Here is a 19,522-nt window from a genome sequence, read left to right as displayed (position 1 = left end):
AAGCAGGAGGCATCACAATTCCGGACTTCAAGCTGTATTACAAAGCTGTAACTATCAACCCACTATGGTACTGACACACAAAAAAAGACACTTAGGTCAATGGAACAGGATAGGGAACCCAGAAATGGACCCACAAACGTATGGCCAACTGATCTTTGACAAAGCAGGAAAGAATATCCAGTGGGAAAACGACAGTCTCTTCAGCAAATGGTGTTGGCAAAACTAGACAGCGACATGCAGAAGAATGGACCTGGACCACTTTCATACACCATACACAAAAATCAACTCAAAATGGATGGGAGACCTAAATGTAAGAGAGAAAGCCATCAAAATCCTCAAGGAGAAAATAGGCAACAACCTCTTTGAACTTTGGCTGCAGCAACTTCTTACTCAACACGCCTCCAGAGGCAAGGGAAACAGGAGCAAAAATGAACTGTTGGGACCTCACCAAGATAAAAAGCTTCTGCACAGCGAAGGAAACAATAAGCAAAACTGAAAGGCAACTGACATAATACAGTGTATTATGCTAAGCAAAATAAGTCAGTCAGAGAAAGACAAATCATGTGATTTCACTCATAAGTGGAATTTAAGAAACAAAACAGATAAACATAGCAGAAGGGAAGCAAAAATAAGATAAAAACGGAGAGGAGGCAAATCATAAGAGCCTCTTAAATACAGAGAACAAACTGAAGCTTGCTGGTCAGTGTTGTGTGGGGCATGGGCTAAATGGGCAATGGGCATCAAGGAGGGCACTGTTGGGATGAGTGCTGGTGTTATATGTAAGTAATGAATCACTAAATTCTATTCCTGAAATCATTATTACACTACATGTTAACTAACTTGGATTTAAATAATTAAAAAAAGAAGAATACTTTCTTACAACTTGTCAAAATTGTTAGCATTAATACATGAGAAAAATAAGCAAATTAAGAAACAGAATCAGACTATAAATACAGAGAATAAACTGATGGTTATCAGAGGAAAGGGGACAGGGGGGAAGGGCAAAATGATTGAAAGAGATACAGGCTCCCAGTTAGAGAATGAATGAGTTATGGGAATAAAAGGTATAGCATAAGGAATATAGTCAATGACATTGTAATAGCCTTGTGTGGTGACAGATGGTAGCTACATTTATGGTGGGCATAGCATAACACATAGAGATGTTGAATCACTATGTTGCACACCTGAAACTAATGTAACACTGTATATCAACTATACTCAAAAAAATCTTTTTAAATAAAAAATACAATGCCTACCTTTTCAGGGATGCCTGGGTAGCTCAGTTGGTTCAGCATCTGGCTCTTGATTTCAGCTTAGGTGATGATCCCAGGGTTATGGGATGGAGACCCACATTGGGCTCTGCGCTGGCAGTGGAGATTTCTTAAGATTCTCTCTCTCCCTCTGCCCCTTCCCCACTCATGAGCTCACTTGTTCTCTCTCTCTCTCTCTAAAAAAAATTCCTATGTTTTAAGAAAAATTAAACACATGCAAAGGAACAGAAAAGTTTTGCCCATGCATAGAAAAAGAATAGCCAATAGAAATCCATTGAGGAAATCCTGATGCATATTTACTAGGCAAAACCTTTAAATAAGCTATTATAATTCTGTTTAAATACTAAAAGAAGCTATACACGAAGCACTAAATGAAATATTAGAGTAGTGTGTCATCAAATAGAGACTAACAATAAGGATCTATGAATTATGCAAAAGGACAAAATAAAAATTCTTGAGTTGAGAAGTATCATAAGTGAAAACTTTACTGCAAGTGTTCCATAGCAGATGAAAGTATACAGAAAAAAGAATCAGTGAACTTTAAGATGGGTCTATTAGAATTATTAATACTGAGGTAGGAAAAAAAAAGAATAAAGAAAAGTGGTACATCATCATATGTACAAACACTCATATGAGAGTCCTAGGAGGGGAAATGTGACAGAACAGAGCATAAAACATTTCAAGGAACAATAACCTTAAACTTACCAGAATTGGCCAAAACATTACATATCCAAGAAGCACAATAAATTCCAAGGATGATAATTTCAAGGAGATTCAACTTAGACACACCAGTCAAAATATGAAAGACAAAAACAGAAAATAATAAAAGCAGTAGGAAAAAAAAGTGACTTATCATAGTCAAGGTATTTTCAATAAGGTTAAGAGGGGATTTCTCATCAAAAATGATGGAAACCAGAAACGATTCAGTTACAAGTGCTGAAAGAAAAAGATTTGTCAACCCAGAAGTTTTCAACCAGCAAAAGTATCCTTCAATAATGAAGAATACATTAAGACAGTCCTAGGAAATAAAAAAAGCATCTGGAGCTAGCCGACCTGGCCTACAAAAATACTGAAGAGAGTCTTTCAGGCTGAAAAAAAAAAGGAAAAAAAGAACGTAATTCAAGTTCACATGAAGAATTAAAGAACACTAGCATGGATAACTAGGTTAATGTAACAGGATTTATTTTTGTCCTGCTTTGGTAAGACTTCTCACTCATCCGATTTAGAAGATAACTACATAAAGCAATAATTCTAAAGCTATGTTAATGGGTTTATGATGCATTAAATTGATATTTATATGGCAATAATACCACCAAAGAGGCAGTGGAAATGGAGCTATAGTAGGCTAAAGATTTTGTATATTTCTGAAATTAAGTTGGGTATTAATCTGAGGTACAATGTTTTAAGATATTACTCATAGGATAATTCACCAAGAGCACAGGCAACAACAGCAACAACAACAACAAAACAACTGCGACTAAATTAAAGAGCTTCTGGAGGACCCAGTTCAAGGTGGACATAGGAAGATCCTTAACTCACCTCCTCCCACAGACACACTAGGTCTTCAGATACATATGGCATAATTCCTCTTTAAAACCCCTGAAGTCTGGGTAATTGGCAACTACAACATAAGACAAATGAGAAGAAAACCACATCAAAGTGGGTAAGAGAAGCTAGGACACAGCTGCCACAAACCCCACTCCAGGAACAATGTCCTACAACTGAGAGGTAACTGAAAATCCAGAGCTCCTCCCTGAAGAGTGAAGGGTTTGAACCTTGCATTGGGCATCCCAACATCTAAGACGTACACTCCAAAGACAAGCCCCCAAAGCATCTAACTTCAAAACCAACAGGGCGTGTATTCCAAGACCCTCAAGAATCTAGCAATCTGAGAAATTGCTCTTAAAAGGCTTGTGGGCACAGACCAAACTGCTCCAGGGCCCAGGTCAAAGGCAATCAGTTGTGCCCAGACTTAAGTGATGGAGGCTCACCTGCTTATAATGTAGTGTTGGCTTGAGGGGAAGGAATCTAATCTAACATGCACATCCAGGAGCCTGCTGGAACACTCTGGAGATGGAGACTCCACAATACCACCTGTACTTTCCCTTTGCCCTCCTCCAGACCACTAGTGTGTCCTGAAAGTCAGATTTTACATATGTCTGGTGCCCTGATTTTTGTGGCTGTCGCTAAAGGGGATGCCTGTTGATCACCTGGCTCTGAGGGGCTGGGAAGTTTGTGTTCCTGGTCCCAGGGGACCATAATAATTGGTGTCACCTAGGAAGGCATTCATATCCCTGTCTGGTGCCCCGATTTTTCTGACTACTACTGAGGGGCACCTCTACATTGTGTGGCTCCAATGGGGCTCATGCTTGTGGGTCCCATAGGATTATAACCAATGGAGAGAGTTCTTAAGTATGTACCGTCCCCCACAGCACTGCACAGAGAGCAGACTCAGGCACACTTAGTCCCCAGTCTTTCTGTGAAGGAGGCCTCTTTGCATGTCCTGGAGCTTTAGTCTGAGGGACAGGCTTCAAGACCCGCACACATTTGAGAACCTATGAAACTGCTTTCAAGAAAGGAAGGTCATGGATACCATCTTGGTGCTCTCCCTTTTCCTTGCTAGCACACCAGCACCACCTAGAAAAGAGCCTTTACACTCACTTGGGACCCCAGTCTCTGCGATTGCCACCCAGGGACACCTCCAGGTCACTTGAAGCTGGTGACCAGAATGATGATCCTCGTGGGCCTGTAGTAGTATCTCATTTTGATTTTCATTTGCATTCCCTAAGGACTAATGGTAATAAGCATCTATTCATATGCTTCTTTGTTATACACATAACTTTTAAAATCTAGTGCTGTTCATATATTTTGTATATTTTAATGGGTTGTTTATTTTTTAATTGAATTTTGAGAGAATATATATGCATATACATAATTTAAAAATAGAAGTTATTCCTTGCTTATAGGAATATATTCTCATAGGTAGAAAAATAGTAAACGCATTTTCCTTTCTCGTCTCATAAATGGGGCTTATTTTTGATGTTTACTTTATCAACCTTTATGTTTAAAAAATCAGAGGTTTTGATAACGTAATTGTTTATGGAGGCAATTGGAGCCATGTTTCTGGTATCATTTTCAATCTTAGAAATCGTCAGAATCTTCAGATCTAAGAAATTTTGATTGCTTTGACACATGATTCTGTTAGCTTAGAAGAGAAAGTAGGTCAGTGTTGTTTTATTTAGACTTTGAAGTATTATTGGAAATAACCTTATTTGGAACAACATTTTCATTTAGAAATTTGGGGTGATATAAACAGTTACCTATGTGATGTGGTTTGAAGCTCCTTTGCCATATTTACTGTAGGACCAAAGTCACAGAACTCGGGTAAAATAGATCTGGGTATGGTGTTCAATGACTTCTAACACCTTGCTCCTCAAAGCATGCTCATCACCAGGAAGACTGTAAGAAATGCAAAATCTCAGACCTTTTCCCAGATCTAATGAATCCGAATCTGCAGCTTAACGTGAGTCATATGCACATTAAAGTTTGAGTAGCACTGCTTTATAACCAATTGGAGAATTCTATGGATGAATTAATGGAATGAGAAGTTTATGTCTCAGACTTATTTAGCTTTATAAAGTGAAGTAGAAACTATCTCTCTGTGAAACTTTTACGAGTCAAGCTACTCAATGGCTTTAAGGATCCTGTCCAGGATGGAATACCACCATAGATCAGTAGGGCATCCACTGAGATTCCAGACTCTGAATCTACGTGTGTCCTCCTTCTGTTTGAAGCAAACAATACCACTGATGAAAAAGTGGCATTATTTAACCAAGAAATTCTTCTGTTCCTAACAAAATGAATACATGAACAGTTCTTGCTTCAGTTTTTGTATATGCACAAGGAAACTTGAATTTAAAATGGATACAAATTAATTTGGAAGAATAATCACTTTCTACAAATTAAAATATGCTTAGAAGCCATTATGTAAACATGCCTTCTGCAGTTTCATGTATTAATATTTCATCTTTGAGGAATAGTCTTTTTAAAATAATGACTATCTTATGACGTAGATATTGGTGCTTCTTAAGCAGATTTTAATCTTTCTGTTTTCAATGGCTTAGTCTTATCACTACATCTTCATGGTGGATGATAATGGTAAACAAATATCTTGCGCAAGTTATATACAAATCATCAAATATTTTTGAAGACTTAATTTAATTAATTAGTATTTAATTTCTCACTAATCATATACTTGAATATTTGAACTCTCTTGAATATTTGAGTAATTGTGCAAAGGCCTTTTTTTTATTTCTTTAAAAGGAAAAGTGCTCTCAGGGGCTCTTGGGTTGCTCAGTCGGCTGAGTTTCCGACTTTGGCTCAGGTCATGCTCTTGCAGTTCGTGGGTTCAAGCCCCACATTGGGCTCTGTGCTAAATGCTTGCTCAGAGCCTGGAGCCTGTTTCAGACTCTGTGTCTCCTTCTCTCTCTGACCCTTCTCCACTCGCTCTCTGTCTCACTCTGTCTCTCAAAAATGAATAAATGTAAAAAAAAAATTAATGGAAAAAGTGTTATCAATGAATGAAATAAGTAAAAATTTATAGATTTTTATAATTGACAAAACTGGTGTACTAAGAGTATAGATTACTTCCTTCTTTTCTATGACAGAGGTAACTTTGATGTTATTTTATTAAGGCTTTCTTTCTCACAAAAATCCTATTAGTGCTTTGGGATTGCATTGTATTTTACAAATGTGACACCTTTACATTATCAGGACTTTGTATTTGAGAAAAGGGCATATCTTCTTATTTATGGTCATTTCATTTATGTTTCACATAGGGTTTTAAAGTTTTCTAATTTTTAGGAACTCTACATTGCTTGTTAAGGTTTTTCAAGATTTCTATTTTATGTGATGGTACTATAAATAGGATATTGTTTTTTCATTTTATTTCCAGTTAGTTACTGATTTTATAAAGGAAAAACTGTTATTTTCATATATTAACTTTTCAATCAACCAACTGACCAAAATATCTTGCTATGTCAAATTTTTGGTTGCTATGTTGAATTTACTAGTCATGACACATCACCAATTAACAATATTAATTTTAATTTTATTAGATGGTCCCATTTATACTTATGTTGAAATCATTCATAAACATCATGGCTTTCAGTCTCAATTTTAATAGCTATAACTTTGTTTAATCACAGTAGTTAAAAATGGTGTGTGTGTGTGTGTGTGTGTGTGTGTGAGAGAGAGAGAGAGAGAGAGAGAGAGAGAGAGAGAGGGAGAGGGAGAGAATGGCAGTGGTGGTGGTTGTGTGGCAGAAAAGCAATTTTTTTTAAGTTTATCTATTTTGAGAGACTGTGAGAGAGCCTGGGCAGGGGAGGGACAGAGAGAGAGGAAGAGAGAGAATCCCAGGCAGGCTCTGTGTTGTCTTGTCAGCACAGAGCACAATGCAGGGCTGGATTTCACAAACCATGAGATCATGACCTGAGCCAAAATCAAGTGTCCGATGCTTAACAAACTGAGCCACCCAGGTGCCCCAGAGGTTAAGTAATTCTGTAACTGCTTTGATACTGAAAACTAATGAGCAACATTCAAGTGATTCTTAAATAGGTTGCAATAAAGGTGAAAATTTCCCTGACTTCTATTCTAGATGAAGCTCTGTGTGTTCAAAGCAAGGACCTAATGCATTTAAATACCTTAAAAGTGCAGTGGTCCTATTAACTTTCTGTGATATTTACACATCTGGTAATTTTAGGAGGGCCTGGGTGGTTCAGTTGGTTGGGCATCCAACTTTGGTTATGATCTCACAGCTTGTGCTCTATCTTTCTCTCAAAAATAAATAAACATTTAAAGAAATTTTTTAAAAAAAGACATCTGATAATTTTAAAGCATGGGCAACAAAATTCATTAACACTTATATCATCAAGAGATGAGGTCTATTTTCTGTTCCTTGAATCTGGGCTCCGAAAAAGTTTGAATAATAGAGTATCACAAAAATGTCACTTTATCTATATCTAGGACCAAGGTTTAAGAAGCTGGAAGCTTCTACTTCCTGCCTTTTGGCATACTAACCCTGGTGACTGAGCCACCACTGTGAGTCAGCCCAGATCACGTGGAAAGGGCACATGTAAGTGTTCCAGCCAGGAGGCCTATCTGAGGTCTCAACAGACAGGCATTGACCTCCTCTTTAATATAAGTAAGGAAGCCTTCAAGATGGAGTACATCCTCAGCTGCAAAAATATGAGAACCCTGAGTGAGAACTGTCTAGCTGAGCCCAGTCAACCTCCAGAAATATGACACATAATTATAAAAGGATATTCAAAACCTTTAGGTTTGGGGAATGATTTATAATTAGCAATACAGATAGGAAAATAACTCAGTATCTGGAATGGGGATACTGCTGTAACAAAAACCTAAAACATATGGTATTTGCTCTGGGGTTATGGTATTTGCTTTGGGGTATTTGCTTGGTAGAATGTTTAAGCAGAATATTATTTTAAAAAATAATGTCTGGTTTCTTCTAGATGCCCGTAGTAAAATTAGACAGAAGAGATATGGGCTAAAAAGGTACTATTCAGGTTTCAAGTAAAATTTAAGGGTCCTATAAAGGAGTCAGGATTTGAAGGGCTTAAAAATAATAGTTTTTCTATTCCCAGCCTCTCTAGATAGCTAAAAAATCATGTTAATAATTTTGTGGGGAAAAATAAAATACAGGAGGAATCTTTAAGACCCATTTTCAAACCTCAGAAAAATTTAAGGTGGCATCTGATGAAAGCTTTCAGAAAGACAAAGTCCTTTGAAGGACCTCAGGTACATGCCTCATAACTTTCTGTTTAAAAATAAACTTCTAAAAATATTAAGAATAGCTTTACAGGAAGTTCAAGATAGAGAAGGGCACATCTCAAAGAGTTTTGTAGCTAGATTTTGGTTTTATTAGTGTAAACCCCAATAAAATTAATAGAAAACCTGCACAATTTTAAAAAGAATTGCTTTGGTGGAAACAACCACTACCTCGACCTTAAAGGGACAGAGAACATGCAAAATGAAAAATAAAAGGGTTTTGATCCCAAGCTGTTTATGGTCAGGAAATGGGATGTGACTCACAGAGTAGAAACAGAAGCCCAAGAGCCCAAGAACCAAGAACCCAAGGAAATCATTCTATGGAATAGTCTGGGCCCTAATCAAAAAACTTCCAGTAATGTTGACACGCAAAATGGTTCTATGAAGCCCCCCAGAAAGATCAATTATGGAAAGATGTTGAAAAGAAGCTATTTAAAGATTCTGGGGAGTATTCAAAAGCAAAAATAAAGCCAAAGAAATGTTCATTCTCAAAAGTGCAAGCGGAAGAAAGCAAGAATTGTGTTTCTGGACTTTTGGTATAAGACGGCACCTCGGTGTGCATGGTTCTTGGTGAAGGAAGCTGAAAGCATCATCTTAGCAGCTCGTAGTTCAAAAGCCAGAAAGGTGGTTAAAAATTTAAAGATGAAATATTAGCAGTAAGAGAACTGCAAAAAGCATGAAATTTGAGCTCTGAGTATAAGCTGTCAAAATCCTCAACTGAGAACTCAATTAAACACGCATAAAGGAACTACCAGGGGGCAGAAGAAGAAAGAGTGAGCAGCCGGAGACAAATACATTCTTAAAATGTGGTGACACAAGATGAAGCTTGTGACTTGGCTATTTTAAAAATCGGCTTTATTGAGGTATAATTTAAAACAACATTTTCTGGGGCGCCTGGGTGGCACAGTCGGTTAAGCGTCCGACTTCGGCCAGGTCACGATCTCGCGGTCCGTGAGTTCGAGCCCCGCGTCGGGCTCTGGGCTGATGGCTCGGAGCCTGGAGCCTGTTTCCGATTCTGTGTCTCCCTTTCTCTCTGCCCCTCCCCCGTTCATGCTCTGTCTCTCTCTGTCCCAAAAATAAATAAACGTTGAAAAAAAAATTAAAAAAATAAATAAATAAAAAATAAAACAACATTTTCTATCTTACAGTGTATTAAACTTTAACAAATGAACATAGTCATAAAACCACCACCAGAAACAAGAGTCACAATGTTTGCACATCCCCTCAAATGTCCTCGTGCTCTTTTACAGTCTCTTGCCTCCCCCATACTTGGTCCTGGCAAGCATTGATCGGCTTCTTGTCACTCTCATTCTGTGTTTTGTAGAGTTCATGCACAGACAGTCATAAACAATGTAGGTTTTGTTTGCATGGCTTCTGTAATTTAGCATAATTTATGGCTCGGTAGTATTCAACTGTGTGGACGTACTGCAAATTACTTACCCAGTCATCAATTGATGGGGCATTTGTGCTGTTTCCAACGTTGTTTTACTTTGAATTAAGCTGCCATAAACATTTGAGTGCAAGTCATTACATAAATATGGTTTTATATGTCCTGGTAGAGTGCCTAAGACAGTGATTACTGGGTCATATGGTAAGGGTTGATTCAACTTTATGAAAACAAATCAAAACAAGTTGAAAAACAAAACAAACAAAAGCAAACACAATACCACCCCACCAAACCGTTTTGCAAAGTTGCTGAACCAGTTGGAATTCTCACCGGGGGTATTTTAGAATCCCAGTTGCTCCGCATTTTTGCCAACACTTGGTATTATCAGGTTTTTTTTTTTTTTTTCATAGTCACTGTAATAGGTCTTTAAGAGAATCTCATTGTGATTTTAATTTGTATTTCCTTAATGATATACAATGTTGAATACATTTTGTACTTGTTCATTGTACATCTAAGATAATAAAGTGTCTAATTAAAATTATTATACATTATAAGGGATTGTGTTTTGATTCTTAATTAAGGGAATTGTTTTGATTCTTCTTATTGAGGTACAAGTGTTCCCTATAGATTCTGTAAAAGTTCTATATCAAGTATAGGTACAACAAATCCATCTTCCCAGTTTAATGGTTAAATCTTGAAATCAGGTGATGTATGGCCTCCAATATTTTGTTTACATAATTGTTTTAATTTTTCCAGCTCCTGTGCATTCCCATTTTAAACTCCATATTTAAATTCAGATTTCCAACTTCTTTAAACACCTCCTACCTAGTATTTTATTAAAAATGCATTGTATATAAAGATCAAATTAATGATAAATGAATCTTAACAATATTGTTTTACGATGAAAGATCATAATACTGCTCTTCACTTCTTTTGCTCTTATTTCATTTCTGTAGGCAATAGATGATGAGTTTAGTTTAAAATTTACCAATTTTTTCAATCTTTTTGAGAACCATCTTTTAGTTTCAATGGTATTCTCTATTATCATTTGATAATATCACCTATCATTATCACCTATCATTTGATAGGTGTTTACATTTAATTTCTAGATACCTTTCTTTTATTAATCTATAGTTTAATACTACAAGGATCATAGCATATGTTTTGTATGATTCAAATATTTTAAAATTGTTGAGACCTCGTATTCAGAATATGAAAGTGTTGAAATTCTATCTTGGTAAATGTTCTATGTACTCTTGGAAAGAGTGTGTATTCAGCTGTTCTTTGATGGAGACTTTTATAAATGTCAATTAGATCAAGTTAGTTCACAATATTATTTAGTTCTTCCATATCTTAATTAGTCTAAGTGTTTGATTAGTTACTGAGGGAAGAATGTTGAAATGTTCAAAATCAACTGTAGATTTTTCTAATAGTCAATGTCTCCTCAGTTCTTTGTTTCATGTCTTTTGAAGCATACTCATTTAGAATTTCGTTATGAAATGATTTTCTTTATCCAAAGCAATATTCCTGGTTTGAAATTTTCTTTGTATCAATATATCTCTTTCATCTTGTATGTGTAGTATATTTTTTGGGACCTTTTATTTTTCAATTATCTGCGTCTTTATTTTTAAAGTGGATTTCTACCAGACCATATATGATATCTGTGGTTTTTACTTTAGCCAGTTTGATAGTTTCTTTTTTATTTAGTGTAATTATTAGCATGGTTTGGTATAGATCTACCATTTGCAATTTGATTTTTGTGTCATTTATTCTTTCTTCTTTTTTCCCCCTCTTTTCCTGCCTTCTTTTACATTGAGTATAATTATTATTCAGCTTTACCTCTACTATTGGCTCTACTATTACCTCTACTATTGTTCCATCACATTTTTAAAATTTTGTATTAGGTGTTCCAGAGTTTTCATATGTCAGTTCTCTTTAGGTCTTCTTATAACCTCCATTTCTTTCATTAGCATGGTCTTTTTTTTTTAACCTTTTAAATATATGAAGCATATTTATAATAACTGTTTTAGTGTAAGAATTTCATCACTTCTATAATTTCTATCTTTGTTTTCATTGATTGACTTTTTTTCCTTCTGATTCCAGATTGAGTTTTTCTGCCTCTTTGCATTCTGATAATGTTTGTATAGTTTTGAAGACTCTGCATACTCTAATGTGTGACAGGATCTTTCTCTATGGATGACAGGAACATGAACATGAACATGAATTGTTTCTAGCTCTGTGTGAGTGCCAGGTGCTGAGTTTTAGGCATTATTTTCCTGGTTTCACATAGTTTACTTTCATTTCTGCAAATATTAACACTTGGAAAAAAACTCAATGAAGTTTTGGCTGTAATAACTAAAGCTTTCTTTGTATGTAGCTCATCCCTCATTAATATTCTGACACACACAATACGTATACACTTACCTCCCTCATCACAAGATACAAAGAATTTTCCTCAACCTGAAGACAGACTCTTGTGCAAATCTAATAGCTAAGATTGAATTTCATGGAACACTAATGCTTTCTTGTAAAATTAGGAACAAGTCAAACATATTTTCTCTCACTTCCTCCATTCAACATTGTACTAGAAAAACTAAATAGTTCAGTAAGCCAAGAAAAAGAATATGAAGATTTGAAAGACAGAAGGAGAGTAGTCTTTATTTGCAGACAACATAAATTTGTGCTTGGAAAATTCCAATCCAAGGAATTTATCACAAAGCTAGTAGAACTAAAGTGAGCTTAGTGAGACCCAGGTTATGAGGTTTATGTATAAAAACAGTTGTATCAAACCAATAAAAAAATAGGAACAAAAAATTAGGAATGGAGTAAAAAATGCAATTCCATTTATAGTGATATTTCTGAAAATTAAATGTTTAATAATAAATATAATGAAATATGTGCAAGACCTATGCACATACAGCTATAAAACTTTTCTTAAAAAATACAGAAATCCTGAATGGAAATAAACATCATATTCATGAGTTGAAAGATGAAAGATTTTTAAGATGTCAATTTTCTCCAAGTTTATTTACAGGTTCAACACAGTGTAGTCAATTGCATCAAGATGTTTCATATAAATTGACAAGCTGATTATTAAATGCATATGGCAATATGGAAAGACCTATAGTCACCAATGAAATATTAAAAGAAACAAATATTAAAGAAGAGAAACAAAGTTAAGGGATTTACATAATCTGGTGTTAAAACTATGTAATTATGATAATATAGTGAAAGGAAAATGGAATAAGGAGTCTAGAAATAGACTTATACATATACAGTCAATTCATTTTCCATCAAGTTGCAAAAGCATTTTAATGAGTAAAGGAAAATTCCTTCAACAAATTGGGCTTCAACAACTGAATATTCAAATAAAAAAATGTAAAAATTTACCCTTACATTATTTCATGCTCAAACAGATCAGAGACTACATGTAAATGGTATGCTATTTAACTATGAAATATAGTTATGAAACTATATTTCATAAAATATAGTCATGAAAATATTTGTGACCTTGGGTTAAACAAAGACTTATACAACCCAAAGAAAAAGATTCATAAGAGAAAAAAAAATGTCAAACCTTATCAAAACTATACATTTTGCTCCTCAAAAGATATATTTAAGAAAATAGAAAACTAAGGGGGGCCTGGTTGGCTCAGTAAGTTAAACATCTGAGTCTCGGTTTCAGCTTAGGTCATGATCTCAGGGTAGATGGGTTCAAGCCCCACTGGGCTCTGGGCTGATGGTATGGAGACTGTTTGGGAGTCTCTCTCTCTCTCTCTCTCTCTCTCTCTCTCCCTGTCTCTCTGCCATTCCCCACTTGCACTCTCTCTCTCCCTCTCAAAATAAATAAATATACATTAAAAAAAAGAAAATAGAAAATTAAACCATAGACTGGGAGAAAATATTTACAATATATATATTGTACAAGAAATTGTACAAGTTATTCTATCTGTGTTACAAGGCATTTGAGTAGTGAATATTAAGAAAAAAGTATAAGTCAATAATGAGACAATTAGCCCAATAAAAATGGGCAAATTTTTGATAAATGCTTCACTAAAGAAAACATGTGAATGACCAATAAGCACATAAAGAGATGCTCAACATCTTTGGTCATCAGGGAAATGTATATTAAAACCACTCTGAGATAGCGCCACACACAGAGAAATAGGTAAAGTAAAAATATTGGTAATACTAAGTGGTGATGAAAATATGGAGCAACTGGAACTCTCATACACTTCTGGTGAATGTAAAAATGTTGACCGGTTTCTTAAAAAGTTAGACACTTAACATATAACCAAGTTATTCCAATCATAAGTTTTGTCCCCAAAGGAAATAAAACTGTATGTGCACACATAGACCTGTATTCACATTTCTGTACCTTTTTAAATTTATAATAACACAAAATTAGAAATAAAACAAATGCCAAATGGCTTTCGAATTGATAAACAAAATGTAATATACCCATACAGTGAAATACTGCTCACCAATAAAATAAATTACTGATTCCCAAAACATGACAAACCTCAAAATAATTCATAGAAAGTATACACACCCAAAAGTCTCTATGACATATGGTTCTCCTTATATAAGCTATATAAAGATGAACTAATCCCTACTGAAAATAATAGGGCATTGTTCACTTTTGAATGGCTGAAGGAGGGATGGACAGAAGGGCACAAGGAAATTTGGGGCTGAAGGAAGTGTTATGCATCACAATTGTGGTGATTTAATGGTTAATGGTTTAATGTCTGCCAAACTCATCAAATTGTACGTTTTCTTTCTTTTTTTTAATGAAGTTTATTGTCAAATTGGTTTCCATACAACACCCAGTGCTCATCCCAAAAGGTGCCTTCCTCAATACCCATCACCCACCCTCCCCTACCTCCCACCCCCCGCATCAACCCTCAGTTTGTCTCAGTTTTTAAGAGTCTCCTATGCTTTGGCTCTCTCCCACTCTAACCTCCTTTTTTTTTTCCTTCCCCTCCCCCATGGGTTTCTGTTAAGTTTCTCAGGATTTACATAAGAGTGAAACCATATGGTATCTGTCTTTCTCTGTATGGTTTATTTCACTTAGCATCACACTCTCCAGTTCCATCCATGTTGCTACAAAGGGCCATATTTCATTCTTTCTCATTGTCACATAGTACTCCATTGTGTATATAAACCACAATTTCTTTATCCATTCATCAGTTGATGGACATTTAGGCTCTTTCCATAATTTGGCTATTGTTGAGAGTGCTGCTATAAACATTGGGGTACAAGTGCCCCTATGCATCAGTACTCCTGTATCCCTTGGGTAAATTCCTAGCAGGGCTATTCCTGGGTCATAGGGTAGATCTATTTTTCATTTTTTGAGGAACCTCCACACTGGTTTCCAGAGTGGCTGCACCAATTTGCATTCCCACCAACAGTGCAAGAGGGTTCCCGTTTCTCCACATCCTCTCCAGCATCTATAGTCTCCTGATTTGTTTATCTTGGCCACTCCGACTGGTGTGAGGTGATATCTGAGTGTGGTTTTGATTTGTATTTCCCTGATGGGGAGCGACGTTGAGCATCTTTTCATGTGCCTGTTGGCCATCCAGATGTCTTCTTTAGAGAAGTGTCTATTCATGTTTTCTGCCCATTTCCTCACTGGGTTATTTGTTTTTTGGGTGTGGAGTTTGGTAAGCTCTTTATAGATTTTGGATACTAGTGCTTTGTCCGATATGTCATTTGCAAATATCTTTTCCCATTCCGTTGGTTGCCTTTTAGTTTTGATGGTTGTTTCCTTTGCTGTGCATAAGTTTTTATCTTCATAAGGTCCCAGTAGGTCAGTTTTGCTTTTAATTCCCTTGCCTTTGGGGATGTGTCAAGTAAGAGATTGCTACGGCTGAGGTCAGAGAGGTCTTTTCCTGCTTTCTCCTCTAGGGTTTTGATGGTTTCCTGTCTCACATTCAGGTCTTTTATCCATTTTGAGTTTATTTTTGTGAATGGTGTGAGAAAGTGGTCTAGTTTCAATCTTCTGCATGTTGGGGTCCAGTTCTCCCAGCAAGATTTGCTAAAGATACTCTTTTTTCCATTGGATGTTCTTTCCTGCTTTGTCAAAGATGAGTTGGCCATACGTTTGTGGGTCTAGTTCTGGGGTTTCTATTCTATTCCACTGGTCTATGTGTCTGTTTTTGTGCCAATACCATGCTGTCTTGATGATTACAGCTTTGTGGTAGAGGCTAAAGTCTGGGATTGTGATGCCTCCTGCTTTGGTCTTCTTCAAAATTACTTTGGCTATTCGGGGCCTTTTGTGGTTCCATATGAATTTTAGAATTGCTTGTTCTAAGTTTTGAGAAGAATGCTGGTGCGATTTTGATTGGGATTGCATTGAATGTGTAGATAGCTTTGGGTAGTATTGACATTTTGACAATATTTATTCTTCCAATCCATGAGCAGGGAATGTCTTTCCATTTCTTTAAATCTTCTTCAATTACCTTCATAAGCTTTCTATAGTTTTCAGCATACAGATCCTTTACATCTTTGGTTAGATTTATTCCTAGGTATTTTATGCTTCTTGGTGCAATTGTGAATGGGATCAGTTTCTTTATTTGTCTTTCTGTTGCTTCATTATTAGTGTATAAGAATGCAACTGATTTCTGTACATTGATTTTGTATCCTGCAACTTTGCTAAATTCATGTATCAGTTCTAGCAGACTTCTGGTGAAGTCTATAGGATTTTTCATGTATAATATCATGTCATCTGCAAAAAGTGAAAGCTTGACTTCATCTTTGCCAATTTTGATGCCTTTGATTTCCTTTTGTTGTCTGATTGCTGATGCTAGAACTTCCAACACAATGTTAAACAACAGCGGTGAGAGTGGACATCCCTGTCGTGTTCCTGATATCAGGGAAAAAGCTCTCAGTTTTTCCCCATTGAGGATGATGTTAGCTGTGGGCTTTTCATAAATGGCTTTTATGATGTTTAAGTATGTTCCTTCTATCATGACTTTCTCGAGGGTTTTTATTAAAAAAGTTTGCTGAACTTTGTCAAATGCCTTTTCTGCATCGATTGACAGGATCATATGGTTCTTATCTTTTCTTTAATTAATGTGACGTATCACGTTGATTGATTTGCAAATGTTGAACCAGCCCTGGATCCCAGGAATGAATCCCACTTGATCATGGTGAATAATTCTTTTTATATGCTGTTGAATTCGATTTGCTAGTATCTTATTGAGAATTTTTACATCCATATTCATCAGGGATATTGGCCTGTAGTTCCCTTTTTTTACTGGGTCTCTGTCTGGTTTCGGAATCAGAGTAATACTGGCTTCATAGAATGAGTCTGGAACTTTTCCTTTACTTCCTATTTCTTGGAATAGCTTGAGAAGGATAGGTATTATCTCTGCTTTAAACGTCTGGTAGAACTCCCCTGGGAAGCCATTTGGTCCTGGACTCTTATTTGTTGGGAGATTTTTGATGACTGATTCAATTTCTTTGCTGGTTATGGGTCTGTTCAAGCTTTCTATTTCCTCCTGATTGAGTTTTGGAAGCGTGTGGGTGTTTAGGAATTTGTCCATTTCTTCTAGGTTGTCCAGTTTGTTGGCATATAATTTTTCATAGTATTCCCTGATAATTGCTTGTATCTCTGAGGGATTGGTTGTAATAATTCCATTTTCATTCATGATTTTATCTATTTGGGTCATCTCCCTTTTCTTTTTGAGAAGCCTGGCTAGAGGTTTGTCAATTTTGTTTATTTTTTCAAAAAAACCAACTCTTAGTTTCGTTGATCTGCTCTACAGTTTTTTTAGATTCTATATTGTTTATTTCTGCTCTGATCTTTATTATTTCTCTTCTTCTGCTGGGTTTGGGGTGTCTTTGCTGTTCTGCTTCTATTTCCTTTAGGTGTGCTGTTAGATTCTGTATTTGGGATTTTTCTTGTTTCTTGAGATAGGCCTGGATTGCAGTGTATTTTCTTCTCAGGACTGCCTTCGCTGCATCCCAAAGCATTTGGATTGTTGTATTTTCATTTTCATTTGTTTCCATATATTTTTTAATTTCTTCTCTAATTGCCTGGTTGACCCATTCATTCTTTGGTAGGGTGTTCTTTAACATCCATGCTTTTGGAGGTTTTCCAGACTTTTTCCTGTGGTTGATTTCAAGCTTCATAGCATTGTGGTCTGAAAGTATGCATGGTATGATTTCAATTCTTGTCTACTTATGAAGGGCTGTTTCGTGACCCAGTATGTGATCTATCTTGGAGAATGATCCATGTGCACTCGAGAAGAAAGTATATTCTGTTGCTTTGGGATGCAGAGTTCTAAATATATCTGTCAAGTCCATCTGATCCAATGTATCATTCAGGGCCCTTGCTTCTTTATTGACCATGTGTCTAGATGATCTATCCATTTCTGTAAGTGGAGTGTTAAAGTCCCCTGCAATTACCACATGCTTATCAATAAGGTTGCTTATGTTTGTGAGTAATTGTTTTATATATTTGGGGGTTCCTGTATTCAGCACATAGACATTTATAATTGTTAGCTCTTCCTGATGGATAGACCCTGTGATTATTTTATAATGCCCTTCTTCATCTCTTGTTACAGCCTTTAATTTAGAGTCTAATTTGTCTGATATAAGTATGGCTACTCCAGCTTTCTTTTGACTTCCAGTGGCATGATAAATAGTTCTTCATCCCCTCACTCTCAGTCTGAAGGTGTCCTCAGGTCTAAAATGAGTCTCTTGTAGGGGCGCCTGGGTGGCGCAGTCGGTTAAGCGTCCGACTTCAGCCAGGTCACGATCTCGCGGTCCGTGAGTTCGAGCCCTGCGTCGGCTCTGGGCTGATGGCTCAGAGCCTGGAGCCTGTTTCCGATTCTGTGTCTCCCTCTCTCTCTGCCCCTCCCCCGTTCATGCTCTGTCTCTCTCTGTCCCAAAAATAAATTAAAAAAAAAAACGTTGAAAAAAAATAAAATGAGTCTCTTGTAGACAGCAAATAGATGGGTCTTGTTTTTTTATCCATTCTAATACCCTATGTCTTTTGGTTGGCACATTGAGTCCATTTACATTCAGTGTTATTATAGAAAGATATGGGTTTAGAGTCATTGTGATGTCCGTAGGTTTCATGCTTGTAGCAATGTCTCTGGTACTTTGTCTCACAGGATCCCCCTTAGGATCTCTTGTAGGGCTGGTTTACTGGTGACGAATTCCTTCAGTTTTTGTTTGTTTGGGAAGACCTTTATCTCTCCTTCTATTCTAAATGACAGACTTGCTGGATAAAGGATTCTCGGATGCATATTTTTTCTGTTCATCACATTGAAGATCTCCTGCCATTCCTTTCTGGCCTGCCAAGTTTCAGTAGAGAGATTGGTCACGAGTCTTATATGTCTCCCTTTATATGTTAGAGCACATTTATCTCTAGCTGCTTTCAGAATTTTCTCTTTATCCTTGTATTTTGCCAGTTTCACTATGATATGTCGTGCAGAAGATCGATTCAAGTTACATCTGAAGGGAGTTCTCTGTGCCTCTTGGATTTCAATGCCTTTTTCATTCCCCAGATCAGGGAAGTTCTCAGCTATGATTTCTTCAAGTACACCTTCAGCACCTTTCCCTCTCTCTTCCTCCTCTGGAATACCAATTATGCGTATATTATTTCTCTTTAGTGCATCACTTAGTTCTCTAATTTTCCCCTCATACTCCTGGATTTTTTTATCTTTTTCTCAGCTTCTTCTTTTTCCATAATTTTATCTTCTAGGACACTTATTCTCTCCTCTGCCTCTTCAATCCGAGCCGTGGTTGTCTCCATTTTATTTTGCAGCTCATTGATAGCATTTTTTAGCTCCTCCCAGCATTCCTTAGTCCCTTGATATCTGTAGCAATAGATTCTCTGCTGTTCTTTATACTGTTTTCAAGCCCAGCGATTAATTTTATGACTATTATTCTAAATTCACTTTCTGTTATATTGTTTAAATCGTTTTTGATCAGTTCGTTAGCTGTTGTTATTTTCTGGACGTTTTTTTGAGGGGAATTATTCCGTTTTGTCATTGTGGATAGTCCC

Source organism: Leopardus geoffroyi, chromosome C3 (assembly GCF_018350155.1).
Source record: "Leopardus geoffroyi isolate Oge1 chromosome C3, O.geoffroyi_Oge1_pat1.0, whole genome shotgun sequence".
NCBI classification, from domain to species: Eukaryota; Metazoa; Chordata; class Mammalia; order Carnivora; family Felidae; genus Leopardus; species Leopardus geoffroyi.
This window is presented reverse-complemented; position numbering follows the sequence as displayed.